This window comes from Scyliorhinus torazame, chromosome 3 (assembly GCF_047496885.1).
Source record: "Scyliorhinus torazame isolate Kashiwa2021f chromosome 3, sScyTor2.1, whole genome shotgun sequence".
NCBI lineage: Eukaryota > Metazoa > Chordata > Chondrichthyes > Carcharhiniformes > Scyliorhinidae > Scyliorhinus > Scyliorhinus torazame.
Window position 1 is genome coordinate 307,878,628 of NC_092709.1, and position 27,949 is coordinate 307,906,576.

At 48.3% G+C, this 27,949-nt stretch overlaps 1 protein-coding gene across 4 annotated transcripts in view; it reads left to right on the forward strand.

Annotated features, from left to right (window-relative positions):
* Window positions 1-27,949, forward strand: part of ccdc142 (coiled-coil domain containing 142) — a 302,979-nt gene that overhangs the window by 108,481 nt on the left and 166,549 nt on the right. The window lies entirely within an intron of this gene.

Consider the following 27,949-nt stretch of genomic DNA (forward strand, 5'->3'; position numbering starts at 1 on the left):
ACTCCCAACAAGGTGACTGCTCCTTTCCTATTTCTGACTTCAACCTATACTACCTCAGTAGGCAGATCCCCCTTGCCTTTCTGCAGCTGTTATACTGTCTCTAATTAACAATGGAACCCCCACCCCCGCCCACCTCTTTTGCCGCCCTCCCTAATCTTATTGAAACATCTATAACCAGGAACCTCCAACATCCATTTCTGTCCCTCTTCTATCCAAGTTTCCGTGGTGGCCACCACATCGTAGTCCCAAGTACCGATCCATGCCTTATGTTTACCCACCTTATTCCTGATGCTTCTTGCGTTGAAGTATACACACTTCAACCCACCTCCGTGCCTGCAAGTACTCTCCTCTGTCAGTGTTACCTTCCCCACTGCCTCACTCCACGCTTTGACGTCCTGAACATCGGCTACCTTAATTGCTGTACTACAAATCTGGTTCCCATTCCCCTGCCAAATTAGTTTAAACCCTCACGAAGGGTACTAGAAAACCTCCCTCTCAGGATATTGGTGCCCCTCTGGTTCAGATGCAACTCGTCCTGCTTGTACAGGTCCAATCTTCTCCAGAATGCGCTCCAATTATCCAAATACCTGAAGCCCTCCCTCCTACATCATTCCTGCAGCCACGTGTTCAACTGCACTCTCTCCCTATTCCGAGCCTCGCAATCACGTGTTACCGGCAACAAACTAGAGATGACAACTCTGTCTGTCCTGGCTTTTAACTTCCAGCTTAACTCCCTAAACTCGTTTATTTCCTCCACACCCCTTTTCCTACCAACGTCGTTGGTACCAATGTGCACCACGACTTCTGGCTGCTCCCCCTCCCCCTTAAGGATCCTGAAGACACGACCCGAGACATCCCTGGCCTTGGCACCTGGGAGGCAACATACCTTCCGGGGTCTCGCTCGCGACCACAGAATCTCCTATCTATTCAAACAAAGAACAAAGAAATGTACAGCACAGGAACAGGCCCTTTGGCCCTCCAAGCCCGTGCCGACGATGCTGCCCAACTAAACTACAATCTTCTACACTTCCTGGGTCCGTATCCCTCTATTCCCATCCTATTCATGTATTTGTCAAGATGCCCCTTAAATGTCACTATCGTCCCTGCTTCCACCACCTCCTCCGGTAGCGAGTTCCAGGCACCCACTACCCTCTGTGTAAAAAAACTTGCCTCGTACACCTACTCTAAACCTTACCTTAAACCTATGCCCCCTAGAAATTGACCCCTCTACCCTGGGGAAAAGCCTCTGACTATCCACTCTGTCTATGCCCCTCATAATTTTGTAGACCTCTATCAGGTCGCCCGTCAACCTCCGTCGTTCCAGTTAGAACAAACCGAGTTTATTCAACCGCTCCTCATAGCTAATGCCCTCCATACCAGGCAACATTCTGGTAAATCTCTTCTGCACCCTCTCTAAAGCCTCCACATCCTTCTGGTAGTGTGGCGACCAGAATTGAACACTATACTCCAAGTGTGGCCTAACTAAGGTCCAATACAGCTGCAACATGACTTGCCAATTTTTATACTCAATGCCCCGGCCAATGAATGCAAGCATGCCATATGCCTTCTTGACTACTTTCTCCACCTGTGTTGCCCCTTTCAGTGACCTGTGGACCTGTACACCTAGATCTCTCTGACTTTCATCACTGTATATTCCCTACCTGCATTAGACTTTCCAAAATGTATTACTTCACATTTGTCCGGATTAAACTCCATCTGCCATCTCTCAGCCCGAGTCTCCAAACAATCTAAACCCTGCTGTATCCTCTGACAGTCCTCATCGCTATCCGCAATTCCACCAACCTTTGTGTCGTCTGCAAACTTACTAATCAGACCAGTTACATTTTCTTCCAAATCATTTATATATACTACAAACAGCAAAGGTCCCAGCACTGATCCCTGCGGAACATCACTGGTCACAGCCCTCCAATTAGAAAAGCATCCTTCCATTGCTACTCTCTGCCTTCTGTGACCTAGCCAGTTCTGTATCCACCTTGCCAGCTCACCCCTGATCCCGTGTGACTTCACCTTTTGTACTAGTCTACCATGAGGGACCTTGTCAAAGGCCTTACTGAAGTCCATATATACAACATCCACTGCCCAACCTGCATCAATCATCTTTGTGACCTCCTCGAAAAACTCTGTTAGTGAGACACAACCTCCCCTTCACAAAACCATGCTACCTCTCACTAACACATCCATTTGCTTCCAAATGGGAGTAGATCCTGTCTCGAAGAATTCTCTCCAGTAATTTTCCTACCACTGACGTAAGGCTCACTGGCCTGTAGTTCCCTGGATTATCCTTGCTACCCTTCTTAAACAGAGGAACAACATTGGCTATTCTCCAGTCCTCCAGAACATCACCTGAAGACAGTGAGGATCCAAAGATTTCTGTCAAGGCCTCAGCAATTTCCTCTCCAGCCTCCTTCAGTATTCTGGGGTAGATCCCATCAGGCCCTGGGGACTTATCTACCTTAATATTTTTCAAGACGCCCAACACCTCATCTTTTTGGATCTCAATGTGACCCAGGCTATCGACACACCCTTCTCCAGACTCAATGTCTACCAATTCCTTCTCTTTGGTGAATACTGATGCAAAGTATTCATTTAGTACCTCGCCCATTTCCTCTGGCTCCACACATAGATTCCCTTGCCTATCCTTCAGTGGGCCAACCCTTTCCCTGGCTACCCTCTTGCTTTTTATGTACGTGTAAAAAGCCTTGGGATTTTCCTTAACCCTATTTGCCAATGACTTTTCGTGACCCCTTCTAGCCCTCCTGACTCCTTGCTTAAGTTCCTTCCTACTTTCCTTACATTCCACACAGGCTTTGTCTGTTCCCAGCCTTTTAGCCCTGACAAATGCCTCCTTTTTCTTTTTGACGAGGCCTACAATATCTCTCGTTATCCAAGGTTCCTGAAAATTGCCGTATTTATCCTTCTTCCTCACAGGAACATGCCGGTCCTGAATTCCTTTCAACTGACACTTGAAAGCCTACCACATGTCAGATGTTGATTTACCCTCAAACATCCGCCCCCAATCTAGGTTCTTCAGTTCCCACCTAATATTGTTATAATTAGCCTTCCCACAATTTAGCACATTCACCCGAGGACCACTCTTATCCTTGTCCACCAGCACTTTAAAACTTACTGAATCGTGGTCACTGTTCCCGAAATGCTCCCCTACTGAAATTACTACCACCTGGCCGGGCTCATTCCCCAATACCAGGTCCAGTACCGCCCCTTCCCTAGTTGGACTGTCTACATATTGTTTTAAGAAGCCCTCCTGGATGCTCCTTACGAACTCTGCCCCGTCTAAGCCCCTGGCACTAAGTGAGTCCCAGTCAATATTGGGGAAGTTGAAGACTCCCATCACCACAACCCTGTTGTTTTTACTATTTTCCAAAATCTGTCTACCTATCTGCTCCTCTATCTCCCGCTGGCTGTTGGGAGGCCTGTAGTAAACCCCCAACATTGTGACTGCACCCTTCTTATTCCTGATCTCTACCCATATAGCCTCACTGCCCTCTGAGGTGTCCTCCCGTAGTACAGCTGCGATATCCTCCCTAACCAGTAGCGCAACTCCGCCACCCCTTTTACATCCCCCTCTATCCCGCCTGAAACATCTAAATCCTGGAACGTTTAGCTGCCAATCCTGCCCTTCCCTCAACCAGGTCTCTGTAATGGCAACAACATCATAGTTCCAAGTACTAATCCAAGCTTCATCTGCCTTACCTGTAATACTTCTTGCATTAAAACATATGCACTTCAGGCCACCAGACCCGCTGTGTTCAGCAACTTCTCCCTGTATGCTCTGCCTCAGAGCCACACTGTCCCTAATCCCTAGTTCTCCCTCAATGCTCTCACCTTCTGACCTATTGCTCCCTTGCCCACCCCCCTGCCATACTAGTTTAAACCCTCCCGTGTGACACTAACAAACCTCGCAGCCAGGATATTGATGCCTCTCCAGTTTAGATGCAACCCGTCCTTGTATAGGTCCTGCCCCAGAAGAGCTCCCAGTGGTCCAGATAACGGAAACCCTCCCTCCTACACCAGCTATTTAGCCACGTGTTTAGCTGCTCTATCTTCCTATTTCTAGCCTCACTGGCACGTGGCACAGGGAGTAATCCTGAGATTACAACCCTAGAGGTCCTGTCTTTTAACTTTCTGCCTAGCTCCCTGAACTCCTGCTGCAGGACCTCATGCCCCTTCCTGCCTACGTCGTTAGTACCAATATGTACAACGACCTCTGCCTGTTTGCCCTCCCCCTTCAGGATGCCCTCTACCCGTTCGGAGACATCCTGGACCCTGGCACCAGGGAGGCAACATACCATCCTGGAGTCTCTTTCACGTCCACAGAAGCGCCTATCTGTGCCCCTGACTATAGAGTCCCCTATTACTATTGCTCTTCTGCGCTTTGACCCTCCCTTCTGAACATCAGAGCCAGCCGTGGTGCCACTGCTCTGGCTGCTGCTGTTTTCCCGTGATAGGCTATCCCCCCCGACAGTATCCAAAGGGGTATACCTGTTCGAGAGGGGGACAACCACAGGGGATTCCTGCACTGACTGCCTGCCCTTTCTGGTGGTCACCCATTTCTCTGCCTGCACCTTGGGTGTGACCACATTTATATAACTGCTATCTATGACGCTTTCCGCCACCTGCATGCTCCTAAGTGCATCCAACTGCTGCTCCAACCGAACCATGCCGTCTGTGAGGAGCTCCAGTTGGGTGCACCTTCTGCAGATGAAGCCATCCGGAACGCTGGAAGCCTCCCGGACCTGCCACATCTCACAGTCAGAGCACTGCACCCCTCTAACTGACATTGCATCAATTAATTAGTAAATTAAAGTTAAAATTTTTTTAAAAAGTTAAAGTTACTGTTAACTATCTGTTTCCTAGCACTAGATTTCTACTATAAATGTGAAAGCTAAATATAGTAGTCTCCGATCTCTGGCTTAGATACCTCTCTAAATTGTAATTAAGTGATTATGTTTAATTAGTTACCAATGTTTAATTTTTTTAATTTAGTGTAGATTCCCAACCAGCCACTCAGGTCACAGCTTTTCTGTGATGTCACATCAGTCCCCCCCGCCCCCCCCCCACACACACAATTTGAAAAGGTAATAAAAGTAAAAATGAGTAAAAATCACTTACTTACCTTCTGAGGGTCTCAGATGTTCTCAGGTTCTCTCCCTGACAGAGACTGCTCCTCCTCCTCCGAACGGCTCCCGAAACTAGGCCGCGATCTTTTTAAATCTCCGCTCCGACTCTCAGCTCCCGCGCTTTTTAAATCTCCGCTCCGACTCTCAGCTCCCGCGCTTTTCAAATCTCCTCTCCGACTCGCAGCTCCCGCGCTTTTTAAATCTCCGCTCCGACACGCAGCTCCCGCGCTTTTTAAATCTGCTAACCATTGAGTCTCCTATCACTATTGCTTTTCTATTCTCCCCCCGTCCCTTCTGAGCCCCAGAGCCAGACTCAATGCGAGAGACCTGGCCGCTCGGGCCTTCCCCCGGTAGGTCATCCCCCCCAACAGCATCCAAAACGGTGTGCTTGTCTTGAACGGGAACGGCCACGAGGGATCCCTGCACTGTCTGTCCTTTCATTTTCTTTCCCCTGACTGTAACCCAGCTACTCTTGTCCTGTACCTTGGGCCAGCTCCAGGTCCCTAACACGGTCTCTGAGGAGCTGGAGTTGGTTGCACTTCCCGCAGGTATAAGTGATGTATAAAATTATGAGGGCCATAGACAGAGTAGACGGGAAGAAACCTTTGTCCTTGGTCGAGGGATCAATAACCTGAGGCATAGACTTAAGGTAAAAGGTAGGAGGTTTAGAGGGGATGTGAGGAAAATCATTTTCACCCAGAGGGTGGTGGGAGTTTGGAACTCACTGCCTGAAAGGGTGCTGGAGGTAGAGACCCTCATAACATTTAAGAAGTATTTAGATGTGCACTTGCGATGCCAAGGCATACAAGGCTGTGGGCCAACTGGCAAATGGGATTAGAATAGTTAGGTCGTTGTTTTTGACCGGCAAATGCCGTGGGCCGAAAGGGCCTTTTCTGTGCTGTAGCCCTAAAGGTCTACAAACACACAAGTTCTTTGGTGAAGAAATTAAATTTACCACTGTCCAGTTTGGACCGATAAAATTAACTGACTTTCAGCTAGGGTGCCACAAATGCCCTTGAGCTGGGGAGAAGGAAACAGTTGTTAGCCAATAAAACCTGCTGGGTTAGGGTTGGCTGTGATATCTCAAAACAACACTCAGCCTGAGGACATTGTCTATCAGAGCTCTCGGAGGATGTGTGTCCATTTGAGCAAGGTATCAGAGAGTTGACTTTGTGGATAGAGTTGAATTGAACACTAGTCACTACCTTCAAGAGAAGCAGTGGGAGATTGTGAATAATTTTTATAGCCCTAAAATGCTTTAAGAGAGAACTTGATTCTGGTTAACCCAAAGAAAGGATGCTTGAGATTTTTTTTTAAATCTTGCCTTTCAGTAGCAAGAGAATGACATTTGTGTGGACTAATAGTTGCAAACTTTCCTCTGGGTCTACAGTAAATTCTAGCTATGCCTTGTTTAACAGATTTCACTGGTGTCTACATTTTTTAAACTTTGTGTGAATAGGAAAAACATTCTGAGGTTTTAATGCTGCTGTATGGCTCAAAGAAAATGCATCAGACAAAGTAATGCTCAGAAAATATTTTGGATGTGAAATTCAAGGTTTTTTTTAGATATGCTTTGTGGGGGAGGAACAAACATGTGCTCGCGTTCCTATTTGAGAACTTTTCATGTATCTGTGAAAACTTCAGTCATATCTGACAGCAAAAGGACAAAGGAAATTGCCCTTTGGATTGGATTGTGTTTGTTTATTGTTAAGTGTACTGAGTTACAGTGAAAAGTATTTTTCTGCGAGCAGTTCAAACAGATCATTTAGTATATGAAAATAAAGTAAAATAAAAAGAAAGTACATAAAAGGGCAACAAAAGGTCCACAATGTAAATACATAGACACCAACATCAGATGAAACATACAGGAGTGTAATATTAATCAGGTCAGTCCATAAGAGGGTAGTTTAGGAGTCTGGTAACAGCAGGGAAGAAGCTGTTTTTGAGTCTGTTCGTGCATGTTCTCAGACTTTTGTATCTCCAGCCTGATGGAAGAAGTTGGAAGAGTGAGTAAGCCGGGTGGGAGAGGTCTTTGATAATGCTGCCCCTTTCCCCAGGCAGCGGGAGATGTAAACTGGAGGAACAACATCTCGGGCGAGATTCTCCGACTCCCCCGCCGGGTCGCAGAATCGCCGGGGGCTGGCGTGAATCCCGCCCCCGCTGGTTGCCGAATTCTCCGGAGATTCGGCAGGGGCGGGAATCGCGCCGCGCCGGTTTGCGGGCCCCCCCGGATGGGCCGAAGTCCCGCTGCTAGAATGCCTGTCCCGCCGGCGTGGATTAAACCACCTATCTTACCGGCGGGACAAGGCGGCGTGGGCGGGCTCTGGGGTCCTGTGGGGGGTCGCAGGGCGATCTGGCCCCGGGGGGGTGCCCCCACGGTGGCCTGGCCCGCGATCGGGGCCCACCGATCCGCGGGTGGGCCTGTGCCGTGGGGGCACTCTTTTCCTTCCGCCTTCGCCACGGTCTCCACCATGGTGGAGGCGGAAGAGACTCCCTCCACAGCGCATGCGTGGGGATGCCGTGAGCGGCCGCTAACGCTCCCGCGCATGCGCCCCCGGCAATGTCATTTCCGCACCAACTGGCGGGGCACTTCCGCCAGCTGGCGTGGCGGAAATCAGTCCGGCGCGGGCCTAGCCCCTCAAGGTTAGGGCTCGGCCCCCCAAGATGCGGAGGATTCCACACCTTTGGGGCGGCGCGATGCCTGACTGATTTGTGCCGTTTTTGGCACCGATACCGGAGAATTTCGCCCCTCATCTTCCAGTTAGGCATGCTACAGCCCTCCGGTCTCAACATCGAATTCAACAACTTCAGTTGATTAGCTCCACCCCACCTCGACCCATTTGTTTTCATCCCATTTCATTTTAACTGTCTTTTCTACCATTTCTTTCTTTATTAGTATATAACCCCCCACCACCATCTTCTCCACCTTTCCTTACCCTTTCTCCACTTTGCTTCCCCCTTTCCCTACCCCCACATCTACATCTGTCAGAGTTTACCCTCTGATGTCAGTTTCTCTGCTGTTTGGCCTTTCACATCTTTTGTTCTCTCTGGGGACTGCCATGAGCACTCTTTCCCCTTAGTTTCTGTGGCCATTAGCACCTGGTTTCCTTGGGTTTCTGTGGCTATGACTCATCTTTCATCCTTACTCCACAGCATAAATATTTCCCACTTTCTCTGTCTGTTAGCTTTGACAAAGAGTCATTGGACTCGAATGGTTGGCTCTTTTCTCTCCCCACAGATGCTGCCAAATCTGCTGAGATTTTCCAGTATTTTCTTTTTGGTTTCAGATTCCAGTATCCGCAGTAATTTGCTTTTATCCAGAGTAAATAAAGTCAATGGATGGGAGGCAGGTTTGTGTGATGGACTGGGAAGAGACTGTAATTTTTGTGGACTGATAGCCACAATCATTCATCTGATTCTGTAGTAAATTCCAATCTCTATTTACTGAGTAGCTTTTTCTTGCAACCTTAAATTGGTTTCAATAACCTACAATGTTTTAGTGATGTGAATTATTCTCTCTTGTCTCTTTTAATCTTCTGACTGAAATCTGTTAAGAAATGCACATATTGTTGTCTCTCTCAACTGTGTCATTTTTTAATAGTACTTTGAGTTTCAATGTTCAAAAACATAGTTAAAAATAATAATCTTTATTGGTGTCACAAGTAGGCTTACATTAACACTGCAATGAAGTTACTGTGAAAATCCCCATGTCACCACACTCCGGCGCCTGTTCAGGTACACTGAGGGAGAATTCAGAATGTCCAAATTACCTAAGAAGCATGTCTTTCAGGACTTGTGGGAGGAAACCGGAGCGCCCGAAGAAATCCCACGCAGACACGAAGAGAACCTGCAGAGTCCGCACAAACTGTGACCCAATCCGGGAATCGAACCCGGGTCCCTGGTGCTGTGAAGCAACAGTGCTAACCACTGTGCTACTGTGCGCCTGTGTTAAATTATTATTTTCTTTATAAATTTAGAGTACCCAATTCATATTTTCCAATTAAGGGGCAATTTAGCGTGGTCAGTCCACCTACCCTGCACATCTTTGGGTTGTGGGGCGAAACCCACGCAGACACATGGAGAATGCACAAACTCCACACGGACAGTGACCCAGAGTCGGGATCGAACCTGAGACCTCGGTGCTGTGAGGCATTGGTGCTAACCACTGTGCCACCGTGCTGCCCGCTTGTGTTAAATTATATTAAACAAGGACTCAGTTAAAAAATTAATTAAATACAATTTAAAAATTAATTATATTAAATTATATTAAACAAGGACTCCATAAAAAAAATGACACCACAATTTAAATTTGTGCAGTAGTATATAGTACATTTCACAACCTTGGGACATCCCAAGTACTTGCAGCCAACAAAGCACTTTTGAAGTGTAGTATTCACTGCCATAGTTTAGGAAATGTAACAGCCAATTTGCACACAGTAAACTCCCACAAACAGCAAAGTAATCATCTTTTTTGTTGTGATGTTGGTTGAAGTATAAATATCAACCAGGATATTGAGCAAAATCATCACAGTACTTGATTTGATTTTGATTTAATTTATTATCACATGTACCGAAGTACAGTGAAAAGTATTTTTCTGCAGCCAAGGGAACGTACACAGTACGTACATAATAGACACACAAAAAATAACCGACAGAGTACATTGACAAATGGTACATCGACAAACAGTGATTGGTTACAGTGCGGAACAAGGGGCCAAACGAAGCAAATACATGAGCAAGAGCAGCAAAGGAAGTCGTGAATAGTGTTCTTACAGGGAACAGATCAGTCCGAGGGGGAGTCGTTGAGGAGTCTAGTAGCTGTGGGGAAGAAGCTGTTCCTATGTCTGGATGTGCGGGTCTTCAGACTTCTGTATCTTCTGCCTGATAGAAGGGTCTGGAAGAAGGCAAAGCCAGGGTGGGAGGAGTTTCAGATAATGCTGTCTGCCTTCCTGAGGCAGTGGGAGGTGGAGACAGAATTAATGTGAGGATGGCAAGCATGTGTGATGCGTTGGGCTGAGTTCACCACACTCTGCTGTTTCTTGCGATCTCGGGCCGAGCTGTTGCCATACCAAGCTGTGATGCAGCCAGATAGGATGCTCTCTATGGCACATCTGTAGAAGTTTGTGAGAGTTGATGCAGACATGCCAAATTTCTTTTGGCTCCGTAGGAAGTAGAGAGGTTGTTGGGCTTTCTTGACAAGCATCAACATGAGTGGACCAGGAAAGACTGTTGGTGATGGTGACCCCCAGGAACTTAAAGCTATCACCATCTTCACTTCGGAGCCATTGATGCAGACAGCGGTGTGTGTCGTGCTAGGCTTCCTGAAGTCGATGATCAGTTCCTTGGTCTTTCCGACATTTAGAGAGAAGTTGTTTTTGGTCCACCATGCAACCAAGTGATTTATCTCCCTTCTGTAGTCTGATTCGTTGTTATTTGAGATACGAGCCACCACAGTTGTATCATCTGCAAACTTATAGATTGAGTTAGAGTTAAATCTTGCTATGCAGTCGTGTGTGTGTATAGGGAGTACAGTGGAGGACTGAGCACAAATCCTTGCGGGGTGCCGGTGTTGAGGACTATTGTGGAGGAGGTGCAGTTGCCTATCCTGACAGATTGCGGTCTGTTGGTGAGAAAGTCAAAGATCCAGCTGCACAGGGAGGGGTCAAGTCCAAGATGGCAGAGTTTGGTTATATGTCTTGTCGGGATAATGGTGTTGAAGGCGGAGCTGTAGTCTATGAACAGCAGTCTCACGTAGGTGTCCTTGTTGTCGAGCTGTTCGAGTGTTGATTGCAGAGCCAGGGAGATAGCATTTGCTGTGGACCGGTTGCGGTGATAGGCGAACTGCAATGGATCGAGACCGTCACTTTCCGTGGATTCACTTTCAAGAAGGCAGCTCTTATCTCTGAGGCTGTAATAGTGTGTATGGGTGTGTCCAGGGCTGTTGGGGCGGGTGGCACTGATGCATTGGCTGACTGCTCAAAGCGGGCACAGAACATGTTCAGTTCATCGGGGAGGGATGCTCTAGCCCCAGATATTCCGCCTGGCCTTGCTTTGCAGCCTCGTGTAATCTCGTGTAAGCCCTGCCATAGTCGTCGTAAGTTTGTGTCATTGGCCTGGGACTCTAGTTTGATGCAGTATTGTCTTTTTGCATCCCTGATGGCTTTCCGTACGTCGTACCTGGATTTCTTATATAGGTCAGGGTCGTCAGACTTGAACGCCTCAGTCCAGAACTTCAGCAGGGAGTGAACCCCTTGGTTGAGCAACGGTTTCCGATTCATATTTCTGCAATACCTCACTCTACCCTACCTCATCAACTTGTTTTAGACTTTCTTTCCCTTTGCATCCTTTGGTCTTACAAAATTGGTCTAATGTTCAGTTTCCCAACCCTTTGCTGCACCATTATTCTTTAATGCTTTGTGACCTTGTTTTTCAAGTGCTCTAAAAGATGTAGTTGTTCTGTAGTACAGAACTTGATTATTGCTGAAAAAAGAGACATGCTGTCAAAGCTTTTTATCTCGTACTCATCAGGACAGAGTTCATAAATACCAATTGTAATGTTAACAATAATTTATACTGCATGAGAAGAGAGGGCTGGTTGGTTCCTAAGTGGATTCTGATTGGTGGAGGCATTGCCACGAAAAATGTACCAGAGGACAGTTAACGTCCAAAGCTTTGTTCAAGTTCAAACTAGGCAAGTTGGCCTTGATTGGTCAAGGATTGGAGAATGAACCAGGGAATGGCTGTTCTTTCCCCCCCCCCCCCAAAAAAAACAACTTTTATTTGAAAAAGGTGCAATGCTTGGACCTGCTCCTTCTGTTTGCAAAAGATCAGGCCCAGTCACACACTGAAAATGTGCAATGCAGGGAGTGCATGCTCATTTGATACTAACATTGCCATTTTAGAGCTCAATTTTCCAGCTCATGCCCTGTCTTAACCTTGCATATATAAGCATGTATACTGCAGCAGGAAGACTCCCCCACCCCCAGAGCCGCCCACCCCGATCCACCAACACTAAAGGAATCATGATCTACTTACAGGCTAAGTCCTGGATGATTTTATTTGGTTGTTCCTATGATTCTACAAATGGTTGATGCTTTCCATAGTTGCTTCATGTTGCAAAAGACAGCAGGGAATTGGTGTGGCAGAAGCTGAAAGAGATTGTGCTGACTTCAAGACTTTTGCCCAACCACATGTTCCAAAGACATAGCATTACAGCATGGGATACAGCATGACTTAGAGAATGAACAAAGGCCACACGGAGCAGGACAATCAACAAAGGCCACACAGAGCAGGACAATCAGCTGGAAGAGGGAGATGTATGGGGAGGGGCATGGAGGGCAAGGAAGACAGTTCTCCTAGCTCTTGGTTAGCAAGGAATTGTGTGTGAGACATCTCTACTTAATAAAGTCCTCACTGAATTCCGCCATTTGCTGAAGCACAGCTGCCACCTCAGCAGGGCAAGGTCCACAATGCTGTGAAAGTAACCGTGGTGATGAACTTTTATACATTTGGCTCCGCCTTAGCAGGAACTTGAGATATTTAAAGCATCTTGAACTTTGCTGTCCACTGTTAGTTAAGAGAGTTCACTGATCAGCTCTTCAATGCGATGGTGGCACGGTGTGTGTGTGGAGGTCCCTGGTCTTAAGGGTGGCACGGTAGCACAGTAGTTAGCATTGTGGCTTCACAGCTCCAGGGTCCCACGTTCGATTCTCTGCTTGGGTCACTGTCTGTGTGAGTCTGCATGTTCCCCAGAATGTGGCGACTAGGGGCCTTGCACTTCATTGCAGTGTCAGTGTAAGCCTACTTGTGACAATAAAGATTATTATTAATCACTATTGTGCAATCCCTTAGTGCCTGCTTTTGCGTGTCTTTGCCTCAACTAGTGCTCTTACCCGCTAATAGTTGCAACATGACTGGCAGCATTACTGGCAAAAATCTTCTGACTTGCAATGGAGAAGACCGCAGATGACCTTGGAAGACACCTAGGGCAGCTCAGGGTCGATATTAAAAAAAAAAATGTATTCTCCTTTTTCACATTTTCTCCCACATTTACACCCACCAACAAATGCAATTTCAATCCCAATATCAACAACAACAATCCCGTCCTCCCACCAAACCCCCAAACATTAGCCCGCATGTTAACATGAATAAATAACAAAGAGGAAACAGGAATCACCCACAGTCACCATTAACACATACAGTCCTCCTCCCCAACTCTCCCAACCCCCCCTCCTAATGTGCGATGTAATCCAATTCTCGAAAGTGCATAATGAATAACGCCCATGAATTGTAGAACCCCTCCATCCTTCCCCTCAGTTCAAATTTGACCTTCTCAAGAGTCAAGAATTTCAGCAGGTCCCCCCACCACGCCAGGGCACAGGGTGGAGAGCTTGATCTCCATCCCAACAGGATCCGCCTTCGGGCGATTAACGAGGCGAAGCTACAACATCTGCCTCCGCAGCCGTTTCCAACCCTGGCTGGTCTGACACCCCGAATATGGCTTCCCGAGGGTCCGGGTCCAGTTTCTCGTCCACCACTTTAGAGATTACCATAAAAACCTCCTTCCAGTAATCCTCCCAAGTGTGCTCTGTATACCACCTTCAGCTGTATCAGCCCCAATCTCGCGCACGAGGTGCAGGCGTTCACCCTCCGGAGCACCTCACACCAGAACCCCTCCTCCATATCCTTTCCCAACTCTTCCTCCCATTTTGCCTTGATCCCTTCCAGCGGTGCCTTCTCCTCTTCCAAAATAGCCCCGTAAACCGCCGACGCTACCCCCTTCTCCAGCCCCCCTGTCGTCAGCACCTCCTCCACCAATTTGGAGGCCAGCTCTACCCGGAAGCTCTGTATCTCCTTTCTGGCAAAGTCTCGAACCTTCATGTATCTAAATATTTCCCCCTGCTCCAGCCCATACTTTGCTCCCAGCTCCTTCAATCCTGCAAACCAACCCCCAAGAAACAAATCTTTTAGTGTCCTAATTTCTTTCTCCTCCCATCTCCGAAATTTTCCATCCCACTTCCCTGGCTCAAATCTATAGTTCCCCTGAATCAGCATTTCCCTTGACCCTGCCCCCAACCCGAAGTGCTGGCGGAACTGCCTCCAAATTCTCAACAAAGCTATTACTACCAAACTCCCTGAGTCTACCCAGGGCCATCGGGAGCGTCGCTGTTGCTAGGGCCTTCAATCCCAACACCCTACACAAACTCTCCTCCATTCTGACCCACTGGGAGTCAACCCCTCTGACCCAGCTCCGTACCTTCTCCACATTCGCCGTCCAGTAATAATACATCAGCTTTGGAAGACCCAAACCCCCTGCCTGCCTTCCCCTCTGCAGCAGCACCTTTCTAACTCTGGCCACCTTCCCTCCCCATATGAACAAGGTAATCACCCCTTCAATCTCTCCGAAAAATGCATTTGGCAGGAACATCGGCAGGCATTGGAAAACACACAGAAATCGCAGCAACGCGTTCATTTTAACTGCCTGTACCCGACCCACCAGTGACAAAGGGAGACCATCCCACCTTGCCAGATCAGCTTTCACCCTCCCCACCAAAGTATAAATGTTGCACCTACGGAGTCCTCCCCAATCCCACGCAACCTGCATACTCAGGTATCTAAAGTGAGTCCCTACCCTATGGAATGGCAGCCCCCCCAACCCCAGCCGTGACACCACAAAATATTCACTCTTGTCTGGATTTAATTTGTACCCCGAGAAAGACCCAAACACCCGAAGCAGTCCAGTATTCCCCCTATTGACACACTCGGTTCCGGCAAGTATAACAACAAGTCATCGGCATATAAGGACACCCTATGCTCTATTCCACCCCACCCCCCCCCCCACACTATCCCTTCCCATACCCCTGAACTTCTTAACGCGATGGTCAACGGCTCAATCGCGAGTGCAAACAGCAGGGGGGGGACATAGGACATTCCTATTGTCCTATGTATCCCGAGCTGATGTTTTCTGTGCGGACACTCGCTCTCGGCTCCTTATACAGTAGCTTTACCCAGTCCACAAATTGTGGTCCAATCCCAAACCGCTCCAGAACTGCCATCAAGTACCCGGTCAAACACTCCAATACCACACCCACCTCTGTTTCCTTTCCCTCCACCAGTGCCATAACCATTCAACACCCTCCTAATGTTCGAAAAGAGCTGCCTCCCTCTTACAAACCCCGTCTGCTCTTCACATATCACCTTCGGGAGGCACTCCTCCAGCCTACCTGCCAGTACCTTCGCCAATATCTTTGCGTCCACGTTTAAAAGTGATAATAGCCTATACGACCCACACTCCGTCGGATCCTTATCTTTTTTAAGCAACAGGGAAATTGATGCCTGCCCCAAGGTTTGTGGTAACACCCCCTTCCCTATCACCTCCTCAAACATCCCCACCATCAGCTGTACCAGCTTATCCTTGAATTTTTTATATTCTACCGGAATATTAGATCTACCATCTGGCCCAGCCACCTTCCCCGACTGCATCCTCCCAATCGCATCTTTTATCTCCTGCTCCACTATCGCCCCTTCTAATGTAGCCCTGACCCCCTCCCCTAACCTCAGGCACTCCAGCCCATCGACAGATTCCCGCATCTCCCGGTCTCCCCCAGGTGGCTCTGACCTGTACAACCTCTCATAGAATTTCTTAATGACCTTGTTAATCTGATCTGGAGCTACCACCAACTTTCCTGCCCTGTCCCGCACCTGAACAATTTCCCTTGCCGCCGCCTCCCTCCGGAGCTGACCAGCCAACATATGCCATCTCTCTATGCTCGTAAACTGCACCCATTGCTCGCCTCAATTGGCGTACCGCCTTCCTGGTAGATAGTCGGTCAAAGCTCGCCTGTAGTTTCTTCCTCTTTTCAAACTTTGCTGGTTGCCCCTCTTCTGCATAACTCCCATCTACCTCCAGCATCTCATCTATTACCCTCTGATGCTCCAACCTCTCCTCTTTGTCCACCCTTGCCTTAAACGAGATCACCTCACCACCGCCTTTGGAGACTCCCAGACAACCGCCTTCGACACCTCACCCGTGCAGTTGAAACCTACATATTCCTCGATTAATTTTTCAATTTTGTCACAGAACCCTTGGTCCCTCAACAGTTCCACATCTAATTGCCACCCCGGCCTCTGTACCACCCCCTTCTCCAGTACCATATCCACCCAATGCAGAGCACGATCTGATATTGCGATTGCCGAATACTCCGACCCCTTAACCCTGGCCAGCAGCGCCTTCCCCACCCCGAAAAAGTCGATCCGCGAGTATACCTTATGGACTGCCGAGAAAAACGAGTACTCCTGCTCCCTTGGGTGCAGAAACCTCCAAGGGTCCAGCCCTCCCATTAGCCCAGTCAACGCCTTCGACCCCCCCCCCCTCTTGATTAGCAAGGGGATCAGGGGTTATGGGGAGAAGGCAGGAGAATGGGGATGGGAAAACATCAGCCATGATTGAATGGCGGAGCAGACTCGATGGGCCGAGTGGCCTAATTCTGCTCCTATGTCTTATGGTCTTATGACGGGACCAGTGAGTGCGGCCATGACCTGTCCAACCTTGGCTCCTACACCAAGTTCTAGCCCCCCCCACCCACTATCAGTTCCTGTGAGTCCAAGTCGGGGATGGCCCATCACACCTTCGCGAATCCCACATCGTCCCAATTGAGACAATATACACTTACCAGCACCACTAGCCCCCCCTCCAGTGCCCCTGTCACAATCACATATCTGTCTCCCTGATCTGCAACCACCTTCTCCATCTGGAACCATTACCATTTGCTGACCATTACCGCTACCCCTCGAGCCCTTCTGTCAAATCCAGAGTGAAACACCTGGCTAACCCAGCTCTTTTTAAGTCTCACCTAATCCTTCACCCTCAAGTGAGTCTCCTGCAGCAATGCCACATCGGCCTTCAAACTTTGAAGATGCGCATGCACTTTTGTCCTCTTGATTGGCCCTCCCAATCCCCTCATGTTCCACATGACTATCCTACCTGGGGGTCTCTCCCCCCCTCCCCCCCCCCCTTCTTATCCACCATCATCATACCACCGGGCCCTGCCCCATGGGCCTGATCCGCCCTTATCCATCAAACCCCCTCCCAGAATCCCCCCTGCACTTCCCGTCATAAAAAGTCTCAGCCAGTATTGATCCCCCCCCCCCCCTTTGCTGGCCTCATAGGCCCGTTGAAACCTGCTAACCAGACTCCAATGTCCGCAGCCCTCCTCTCACCTCACCTCCGTTCACTAACCAACTTTAGTTAGCTAGTGTGGGTGCCCCCCCCCAAGGCATACTGTCCCCTCCCACCCAGTCCCAGAAGAAAAAGAAAAACAATCGTACCCATACAAATCAATAAAATAACATATAACCGTCGCAACAACCAAAAATGGCAATCAAACCAAACAAAAACTTAAACTCTATAACAATGTGAAGTCAAGTAAGTTACAATACAGGTCAATGAAAAGAACTAACATTTATACATTTTCCAGCTCCACAGTCACAGTCCACGAACTATCTTCCAGCTCCACTCCTCACTTCTTTTTTTAACAAATTTTATTCAAATTTGTCTCAAAGTAGGTTACAGCAAATAAACACCTCGGGAAACATTCTTCCCAACAATCAGCTATACAGTTTATACAGATTTTTCTCCTTTTTCACCCCCCCCCCCCACCCCATCACCCCACCACCCCCCTGCGACGAACAGCTCCTCAAACATGGTCACAAACATCCCGCACCTTTTCTCAAACTCCATTGCTGAGCCCCTTAACTCATACTTTATCTTCTCTAACTGTAGGAAGTCATATAGGTCACCCAACCATGCTGTTACCCCCGGTGACGATGCCGACCGCCACTCCAGCAAAATTTGTCGCCGTGCAATCAGAGAGGCGAAGGCCATGACATTGGCCTTCCTCTCTCCATGAGCTCCAGCTTCTCTGAAACCCCAAATATCGTCACCAAAGGGTCCGGGTCCACTCCCTCCTCCACTATCCTGGCTAAGACAGCGAACACTCCCGCCCAGAATCTTCCCAATTTTTCACAACCCCTAAACATGTGCGCATGATTCACTGGCCCCCGCCCACACCTCTCACACTCATCTGCTACCCTCTGAAAGAACCCACTCATTCTCGCCCGAGTCATATGCACCCTGTGCACCACCTTAAATTGTGTCAGGCTCACCCTTCGCAGTGCCTCACTCCATACTCCCCAATTGATCTCCATTCCCAACACCGCTTCCCATTTCTCCTTGATCTTCACCACCCGCTCGTCTCCCTGCTCCCCCAGCCACTTATATATATCCTCAATTCTTCCCTCCCCTTCCACATCCGGAAGCAGCAGTCGCTCCAGCAGGGTGTATCCCGGCAATCTATGGAACCCCTTCCAGACCTTTCGTGCAAAGTCCCTAACCTGTAGGTACCTGAACTCACTACCCCTCGGCAGCTCTACCCTCTCCCTTAGCTCCTCCAGACTGCCGAACCCTTCCTCCAAATACAAATCCCTCACCTTGACCAGCCCCACTTCCCTCCACCTCCTGTATACACTATCCATCCCCCCCGGCTCAAACCCATGATTCTCGCACAGCGACGTTAGCACCGACATCCCTTCCACCCTAAAATGCCTCCTCAGCTGATTCCCTATCTTCACCATGGACTGCACCACTGGGCTCCCTGAATACCTACTCGGAGCCTTGGCAATGCTGCCGTCACTATAGCCCTCAAACAAGACCCCTTACAAGATTCCTCCTCCATTCTAACCCACTCTACCCCTTCTCCTTCCCACCACCGCCGCACCTTGTCCACATTTGCCGCCCAATAATAATGAAGCAAATTTGGCAACGCCAATCCCCCTGCTGCCTCTGTAGCAGGGTCCAGTCCTCATTTCTGTCCCAACCCTCCCGAATGCTTCAGCCGCCTCCACCATTTTGAAATAAAAATCTTTGGTGCTGTACGTCACCCTCAGCTTTGGCGGGTATAACATACCAAATTGCAGTCCCTTGTATAGTGTCACCTTCACTCGACCGACCGACGCTCGTCTCTTCGCCAACTCCACCGTCAAGTCCTGGTAAACCTGAACTCTAGTACCATCCCACTGCACCTCCCATTTCTGCTTCGCCCAGCTTAACACCTTCTCCTTCACGTGGTATTTATGGAAGCAGATAATTACTGCTCTTGGCGGTTCATTTATTTTGGGTTTCAGCCTTAACGACCGATGTGCTCTGTCCAGTTCATACCGGGAGGGGGGGGGGGGATCTTCACCCTCCCCCATCAACTCGGTCAGCATCTTAGCAAAGTACTCTGTTGGCCTCGAGCCCTCTGCCCCTTCGGATAAGCCCACAATTCTCAGATTGTGCGGCCTTGAGCGGTTCTCCAAGTCCTCGGGCTTTGCTCGGAGCCCTCTGTTGACCTCCACTACCCTCCGCAGCTCATCCCACATCGAGGTGAGCTGGTCGCTGTGCTGCAACATGGACTCCTCCACTTCCTTCATCTTTTCATCTTGTTCTCTTGTAGCCATCAGGGATGGCCACTTCCAACTAGGTACAGAGAAACTCGCAAAGCCTAGTGGGTAAAATGGACAAGCCAAGACTCAGGCAGGCTCAGAGCCTGAAATGCATATTCGTAAGCAAGAGGTCCAGACGGTATCGAAACTCCGTCCAATTAGCATTGTAATGGGGCCGATTAGCATTTGATGGCCCATCTTCACCAAAACAAAGGACTGGTACTCAAGCAACCGGGACAGTCACAGACATTTCGGCGCCACTCTCTGTTCAAGGGAAACGCAAACAACAGGGTCAATGACCGCTTGGGACACGCCCAGCCATCCAGATCCCCGCCCACTTATTGGCTAAGGAATCAAACAGAGTGATCAGGGATCACCCAATTAGTAAGGCCCAAATCGAAGGACCACCCAAAAGAGCGCGAAACGCCCCCCCCCCCCCCCCCCCCCCCCCGAGTATAAGAAGAAGAGTCCGCCATTTGTTCGCTCTCTCTTGGTCCTGGTACCCAGGTCACGGCCATCTCCAAGTGCAGCAACACCAGAAGCAAATCCAAGTTCAAAGCTCGCTACCAGACGGATGAGCCTAGCTGAGCAGCAGTTACTCCTTCGAACCCGATAGATCCAGAAATGAACAGCGGCCACTGTTTTCTGACCTAAGCCATGTGCCCGAGGTTAAGTACAGGTTGTCTTAGTCGATAGGTGTAGTTAACTAGTAGTGTTTATGTTGCATGACTAATTAACTGGTGTTTGGCTCTTTGATCGATAGCTGGTTGAAACTTGCTACCTGGCGACTCTTAAGTATTAAGACATAGATAACACAGAAAGAAGGGCAAACTCACTGATTGCCATAATTGGAACAGAGCCACAGAAAAGACAAAGTAAAAGAAACGTGTAATACTCTCACCTTGGGCAATGTCTTTGCCACAGCTACCCTCACCAGGGAAATTGCCTCCTCCACAAATCATTTCAGTGCAATCGCCATCTTCTTCCTCATTGCCTCCATGTGCCTCGCAAACTGCTTCTCCAGCTCCACAGCCATCACCTCGATCATCTTTTCCACCATACGCAGTACGGCCCCACCATGTGGTCCGAGATCCGCCATCTTGTCAGCGTTTTTGTTGGTCCTCTCATTCGACGGCGAACCCGGGTTTCCCCCCTTCTTCTCAGCTGCTTTTCACATCCTTTTAACGATTTATTATTTTTTCCATTCTTTCTTCAATCCTAAAATAAATAAATAATAATAAAATAACAATAATAAAAAAATCTCTTCGCCCGGGACCGGACTTCAAACTTCTCAAACATCCATTTTCAGCGGGAGCCACCCGATGTGCTCTCCTCCCCCTCCACATTCCGTGTCCTGGGTTCGGGCCTGCCGCCTTGACTGCCTCGCCTCATGTTAGGCTCCGCCCCCACCCCTCACTTCAGGTTCGATGCCTCCTCTCCGGCCGCCGGACACTCCCGCGGAGCTCCTCAGCGTCTCTCAACCGGCCTGACCCGGCGCCCATCCCTCAGACCCCAAAAGCCGAAGAAAAAACAACGGGGAAACCCACGAAAATGCTCGAAATAGCACTGGACGACGGGAGCCTCTTCTTGAAGCCTCCACTCGTGAGCGGCACCGGAAGTCCAATTGAGCCATTTAAGCATAAGTAGCAGCATTCTAGTTTGGTTAGCTCACTGGCAGTAGCAAGGAGAGAATAGCAAAGGTAGATGCATAGATGCTGTCTTCCTGAGAGAGAAAAGCAGGTTTGTGCTCCATGGATCTACTGCCACTACCCCAACAAAAGGCAGGGATTGGTTGGGAGTTTACCTCAGACTGGAGGACAGATTGCTGGACTGTGGTGGCACATGCAAGCCCTCTTGCACACTAATCCACAGTCATGGTGACAACGGCCTGAACTTGCATGGCAGTCAGTTGACCTTGCATGGTAGCATTCTAAGCATCCACTGCAGAATTTCTTCGGGTGGAATCTGCTTATGTTGCAGTTCTTCTGTCAGCTGCTCTATTAAATTGCTCTTGTGTCCACTGGAGTGGAGCCTGTGTGTGACCTTGTCATCTGGCCCTTGCCCCCTTCCCTGGCTACAGGGCACTCATACTCAATATCCCATCATGTGCAGTCCTGTCCTCTAAGATGTGCACAGTGACGACATCTGAGCTGGTGGCTATGCCTGTAAAATATATTGATGTTGCTACCTCTTCATCATACTGTTCTACCTGGCCAAGTTGGACCTGAAAGGAAAAAAGGATAAGTGTTAAGGTGCATAAAGCACAAAAAGCTAACATGCAAGTTCTGCAGGAAATTGGGAAGGCAAATGGAATGTTGGCCTTTATTTCAAAGGGAATGGAGTATAACAATAAGGAAGTCCTGATAAAAGTCCAGATAAAAACTGTGATCAGTTTTACTCTCCTTATCTAAGGAAAGATATTTTGGCATTGTAGGCAGTCCAGAGAAGGTTCACTAATTTGATCCTGGATATGGAGGGATTTTCTTCTGAGGAGAGGTTGAATGGTTGGGCCTGTACTTATTGGAGTTTAGAAGAATGATAGGTGAACTTATTGAGACCTATAGGATTCTCAGGAGGCTTGAGAGGGTAAATGCTGAGAGGATGTTTCCACTCGTGGGAGAGTCGAACATCAGAGGGCATAATCTCAGATGTGGAGATGCCGGCGTTGGACTGGGGTGAGCACAGTACGAAGTCTTACAACACCAGGTTAAAGTCCAACAGGTTTGTTTCGATGTCACTAGCTTTCGGAGCGCTGCTCCTTCCTCAGGTGAATGAAGAGGTATGTTCCAGAAACACATATATAGACAAATTCAAAGATGCCAAACAATGCTTGGAATGCGAGCATTAGCAGGTGATTAAATCTTTACAGATCCAGAGATGGGGTAACCCCAGGTTAAAGAGGTGTGAATTGTACCAAGCCAGGACAGTTGGTAGGATTTCGCAGGCCAGATGGTGGGGGATGAATGTTATGCAACATGAATCCCAGGTCCCGGTTGAGGCCGCACTCATGTGTGCGGAACTTGGCTATAAGTTTCTGCTCGGCGATTCTGCGTTGTCGCGGGTCCTGAAGGCCGCCTTGGAGAACGCTTACCCGGAGATCAGAGGCTGAATGCCCTTGACTGCTGAAGTGTTCCCCGACTGGAAGGGAACATTCCTGCCTGGTGATTGTTGCGCGATGTCCGTTCATTCGTTGTCGCAGCGTCTGCATGGTCTCGCCAATGTGCCACGCTTCGGGACATCCTTTCCTGCAGCGTATGAGGTAGACAACGTTGGCCGAGTCGCACGAGTATGTACCGCGTACCTGGTGGGTGGTGTTCTCACGTGTAATAGTGGTATCCATGTCGATGATCTGGCACGTCTTGCAGAGATTGCCATGACAGGGTTGTGTGGTGTCGTGGTCACTGTTCTGAAGACTGGGTAGTTTGCTGCAACGAACCATTGTTTGCAGCAAACTACCCAGTCTTCAGAACAGTGACCACGACACCACACAACCCTGTCATGGCAATCTCTGCAAGACGTGCCAGATCATCGACATGGATACCACTATTACACGTGAGAACACCACCCACCAGGTACGCGGTACATACTCGTGCGACTCGGCCAACGTGTCTACCTCATACGCTGCAGGAAAGGATGTCCCGAAGCGTGGTACATTGGCGAGACCATGCAGACGCTGCGACAACGAATGAACGGACATCGCGCAACAATCACCAGGCAGGAATGTTCCCTTCCAGTCGGGGAACACTTCAGCAGTCAAGAGCATTCAGCCTCTGATCTCTGGGTAAGCGTTCTCCAAGGCGGCCTTCAGGACCCGCGACAACGCAGAATCGCCGAGCAGAAACTTATAGCCAAGTTCCGCACACATGAGTGCGGCCTCAACCGGGACCTGGGATTCATGTCGCATTACATTCATCCCCCACCATCTGGCCTGCGAAATCCTACCAACTGTCCTGGCTTGGTACAATTCACACCTCTTTAACCTGGGGTTACCCCATCTCTGGATCTGTAAAGATTTAATCACCTGCTAATGCTCGCATTCCAAGCATTGTTTGGCATCTTTGAATTTGTCTATATATGTGTTTCTGGAACAGACCTCTTCATTCACCTGAGGAAGGAGCAGCGCTCCGAAAGCTAGTGACATCGAAACAAACCTGTTGGACTTTAACCTGGTGTCGTAAGACTTCGTACCATAATCTCAGAGTAAGAGGGTCGCCATTTAAAACAGATGAGCAGGAATTTCTTTCTCTCAGGGTAGTGTATCCGTGGAAATCTGAACTGCAGAGGCTGGGTCGTTAAGTACGTTCAAGGCTGGGATAGACAGATTTTTAATCAATAAGGGACTCATCTGTAGCTTCCAGTATTGGGTCATACACACAACAGCATGAGGAGCAACGGGACTATTAACTGAAATAGGCCAGTGCCAACCTCATGAGCTTATGAGGCCACCACTGCATTTTATGAATCCCAAGCACTGTGGAAAGGAGAAAAGAGAACTGTAGGAGTAGGTGTGCTTGTATATCTGACACCCATATAGCGGAGCCTAGTTGCCAGTCATTTTGGACCCCTTTGCCACTGGGCCAACTCCGTGTTCCGTCAAGTCCGTGCGGAAGTTGATGCACAACAACCACGCCACGTTAATAGAACTCACAGCAGCACAGAAAAATGCAGTGCAGAAAAGGCCGTTCGGCCCTTCAAGTCTTCACCGCCGCATGAAAGGCACCTGATCCATCTTAATCCCATTTGCCAGCACTTGGCCCATCGCCTCAAATGTTATGACATGCCAAGTGCTCATCCAGGTACTTTTTGAAGGATGTGACGCAGCCCACCTCTACCACCCTCCCAGGCAGTGCGTTCCAAACAGTCACCACCCTCTGGGTAAAAATGTTTTCCCTCAAATCCCCCCTGAACCTCCAACTCCTCATCTTGAATTTATGTCCCCCCTGTAACCAACCCTTCAACTAAGCTGTTCCCTATCCACCCTGTCCATAATCTTGTACACCTCAATCAGGTCGCCCCTCTGTCTTCTCTGCTCCAGCGAAAACAACCCAAGCCTATCCAACCTCTCTTCATAACTTAAATGTTCCACCCCAGGTAACATCCTGGTGAAAGGCCTCTGCACCCGCTCCAGTGCAATCACATCCTTCCTATAATGTGGCGACCAGAACTGCACACAATACTCCAGCTGTGGCCTCACCAATTTTCTATATAACTCCAACATGACTTCCTTGCTTTTGTAATAGATGCCATGATTGATAAAGGCAAGTGTACCATATGCCCATTTCACCACCCTATTAACCTGCCCTTCTGTCTTCAGAGATATATTTGCAAACATGCCACGGTCTCTTTGTTCCTCAGACTTCCCAGTGTGGTGCCATTCATTGAATATTTCCTTGTGAAATTGCTCCTTCCAAAGTGTAACTCCTCACACTTTTCAGGATTAAATTCCATCTGCCACATTTCTGCCCATTTGACCATCCCGTCTATATCTTCCTGTAACCCAAGACTCTCAGCCTCACTGTTAACCACCCAGCCTATCTTTGTGTCATCCACAAACTTACTGATCTGACCCCCCACATAGTCATCTAAGTCATTTATATAAATGACGAATAATAGGGGACCCAGCACAGATCCCTGTGGTACGCTACCGGACACTGGCTTCCAGTCACTAAAGCAGCTGTCTGTCATCACCCTCTGTTTCCTACAGCTCAGCCAGCTTTGAATCCACCTTATCGAGTTCCCCTGTATGCCATGTGTATTTGCCTTCTTTATAAGTCTCCCATGTGGGACCTTGTCAAATGCTTTATTGAAATCCATGTAAACGACATCAACTACACTACCCTCATCTGTACATTTAGTCACGTGCTCAAAAAAGTCAATATGATTTTTTAGGCATGACATCCCTCTGACAAAGCCACGCTGACTATTCCTGATCAAACCTTGCCTCTCCAAGTGGAGTCACACAGGCATCTTCCACCGTTAAAAGAAAGTTTGGGACCTGGACCTGGGCGGCACTGTGGCACAGTGGTTAGCACTGTTTCCTCACAGTGCCAGGGACCCAAGTTCAATTCCGGCCTTGGATGACTGTGTGAAGTTTGCACATTCTCCCCGTGTCTGCGTGAGTTTCCGGTTTCCTCCCACAGTCCAAAGATGTGCAGGTTAGGTGGACTGGCCTTGCTAAATTACCGCTTAGTGTCCAAAAGTTAGTTGGGGTTATGGGCGGTAGGATAGGGATTGAGCCTAGGTGGAGTGCTCTTTCAGAGGGTTGGTGTAGACCTAATGGGCCAAACGGCCTCCTTCTGCACTGCATGGATTCTATGACTCTCATGGACAACCCCAACATAATCTCAGCCAAGCTCATATCAAAGCTCCAAAACCTAGAACTTGGCACCTCCCCCTGCAACTGGATCCTTGACTTCCTGACCCATAGACCACAACCAGTAGGATAAACAACAACACCCCCTCCACGATAGACCTCAATACCGCAAGGCTGCGTACTTAGCCCCCTACAATATTCCCTATGCACACACGATGAGTGGCAAAATTTGGCTCCAACTCCATTAGTTTGCTGATGACACCACCGTAGTGGGTCAGATCTCGAACAACGATGAGTCAGAGTACAGGCGGGAGATAGAGAACGTACTTTAGTGATGTTAACGACAACAATCTCTCCCTCAATGTCAGCAAAATTAAAGAGCTGGTCATTGACTTCAGGAAGCAAAGTATCGTACACACCCCTGTCTGCATCAATGGTGCCAAGGTGGAGATGGTTGACAGCTTCAAATTCCTAGGTGTGCACATCACAAACAATCTGTCCTGGACCACCCACGTCGATGCTGCAATCAAGAAAGCACAGCAGCACCTATACTTCGGAAACTAAGGAAATTCGGCATGTGCACATTGACTCTTTCCAATTTTTACAAATGCACCATAGAAATCATCCTATCTGGTTGTATCACAGCCTGGTATGGCAACTGCTCGGCCCAGTCGTGAACACAGCCCAGTCCGTCACTCGAACCCGCCTCCCATCCATTGAAACTGTCTACACCTTCGCTGCCTTGGGAAAGTGGGCAACATAATCAAAGACCCCTCCCACCCGGGTTATTCACTCTTCCAACTTCTTCCATCGGGCAGGAGATACAAAAGTCGGAGAACACACACGAACAGACTCAAAAGCAGCTTCTTCCCCGCTGTTACCAGACTCTTGAATAACCCTCTTATGGACTGATCTGATCTCTTCACACATCTTCTCTGTTGAATAGTACTGCACTCCTGAATGCTTCACCCGAAGCCTGTGTCTGTGTATTTATGTGTGTCCTTTGTTTTTTTTTCATGTATGGAATGATCTGTCTGGACTGTATGCAGAACAATACTTTTCACTGTACTTCGGTACTCATGACAATAAAACAAATCTGACCAATAGCGATGGAGATGTTTGATAGGAAAATGAGAGAGAAATAGAGTTACGGTTTTGATTCCAATATGACTCTCTGGAACCCGTTTTGTCTCTCCATAGGTGCTGCCAGACCTGCTGAATTTTTTCAGCATTTTTGCTTTTGTTTCAGATCTCCATCATCACCTTCTATGTTAGACAAAGTACATATTCTCTTTTTTTTAGAAAAATGAGAGGAAATCGCACTGAAACATATGAAGTTATTTTTGGAATACTGGGAACATACGGAGCTTAGTGTTATAGGCCAGGGTTTAACAACTCCAACGTATATTATGGAGTCCACCTGACCTACAACCTTTATGTTGAATTTGGCTAGGATGAGCAGAAGAGCCTGCCTTTCAAGTGTTATTCAATGGACATCTTAGGCGTTTTTAATCAAAAAAACAAGCTTTATTCTAAGAATTTAGTTAACATTTGTATAAACACACACAAGACTTTTTATCAACTACAAACATAAAGACCCCACACAGCTATAGTAATCTATGTTTAACCCGTAATGAATTCCCCCTTAACTGTTCCAATTTAGTAACAAAATCCAAGTAAAACCAGAAACCCCTTTTCAAAGGCGTGGCCCAGCACACGGCACTCTCACCGGTACAAGACTGCTGTTAGTGACACTCTGCTCCCCTTCTCAAACAGCAGATTAGAATTCCTTCCAGAAAGCAATTATCTCTTTTAAGTTATCAAGCAGTCTGGAACAGCTTTTAAAATGAAGACAGAGAAAAAACATTTCTTTCAACCTGAGCAGTTCAAACCATTCCAAACTCAAAGCGAAAGTAAAAGTCAAAAACGAAAGTAAACTCACAGAGCCACAGCGCAGTTCCACCCACACAATGACAAAACTGAAGCCATGTGATAA